The sequence below is a fragment of the Sinocyclocheilus anshuiensis genome, unplaced genomic scaffold (assembly GCF_001515605.1).
Source record: "Sinocyclocheilus anshuiensis isolate Anshui unplaced genomic scaffold, SAMN03320099.WGS_v1.1 scaffold13, whole genome shotgun sequence".
NCBI lineage: Eukaryota > Metazoa > Chordata > Actinopteri > Cypriniformes > Cyprinidae > Sinocyclocheilus > Sinocyclocheilus anshuiensis.
In genome coordinates, this window is record NW_015538026.1 from 950,524 (window position 1) to 951,858 (window position 1,335).

Here is a 1,335-nt window from a genome sequence, read left to right on the forward strand (position 1 = left end):
GGGAAGCAGTCTGTTTTTTGTATGCTTAAGATTAGGGATGCAACAATACAGTTAGCCCATGGTTCAATACATACCACGGTTTTCGGTTTGTTTGGTTTGGTTCTGATGGCTTGGCTGTGTTTTTTACGATTTGTGATTTAAAATGCGATTTTTAAAACAAAAAATGGTAACACTTTAGAATAGGGAACACATATTCACTATTAACTAAGAGTTTTCCCTGAACAAACTCCTAATTTGTTGCTTATTAATAGTTAATAAGTTAGTTGTTAGGTTTAGGTATGGGGTGGATTACGGGATCTAAAATATGTATTATTTAAAAATCTAAATAATTTATTATTTAAAATAAATAAATAAAAAAAATTGACAGAGTGAAGATGCATCAACGAGGAAAGTTATTGCACTCTGGTGAATCAGCAGCCCGTAAAAGGAGCACAGCAGCTTAAACAAGCTGTACATTTATCTGTTTATCTTCACAGATATCTTGCCCACTTACAAAGAAATGAAGGGTCTGTAATTTTTATGGTAGGTTTATTTTAACATATATAGACAGAATATAAACCAAAAAATCCAGACAAAACACATTATATAAAGGTTAGAAATTGATTTGCATTTCAGTGAGTGAAATAAGTATTGGATCCCCAAGCAAAACATGACTTAGTACTTGGTGCAGAAACCCTTGTTGGCAAGCACAGAGGTAAGTGACGTCGTCCTGTACCCTTAGCAGAAAAACAGCCCCAAAGCATAATGTTTCCACCTCCGTGCTTGACTGTAGGGATGGTGTTCTTGGGGTCATAGTCAGCATTTCTCTCCCTCCAAACACGGCGAGTCGAGTTAATGCCAAAGAGCTCAATTTTGGTCTCATCTGACCACAGCACTTTCTCCCAAGCCTTCTCTGAATCATTTAGATGTTCATTGGCAAACTTTAAACAGGCCTGTACATGCGCCTTCTTGAGCAGGGGGACTGTAGGATTTCAGTCCATTGCGGCGACGTGTGTTACCAATGGTTTGCTTGGTGACTGTGGTCCCAACTGCCTTAAGATCATTAACAAGCTCCTCCCGTGTAGTTCGTGGCTGAGCCCTCACCTTTCTCATGATCATCCTTACCCCATGTGGCAAGATCTTGAACGGAGCTCCAGACCAAGGCCGATTGTTGGTTGTTTTGTATTTCTTCCATTTCCGAATAATCGCACCAACAGTTGTGTCCTTCTCACCAAGCTTCTCTGGTTGGTAGGGGATCAAATACTTATTTCACACACTGAAATGCAAATCAATTTGTAACCTTTATATAATGTTTTTTTTGTTGATATTCTCTCTATCCGTTAAAATAAACCTACC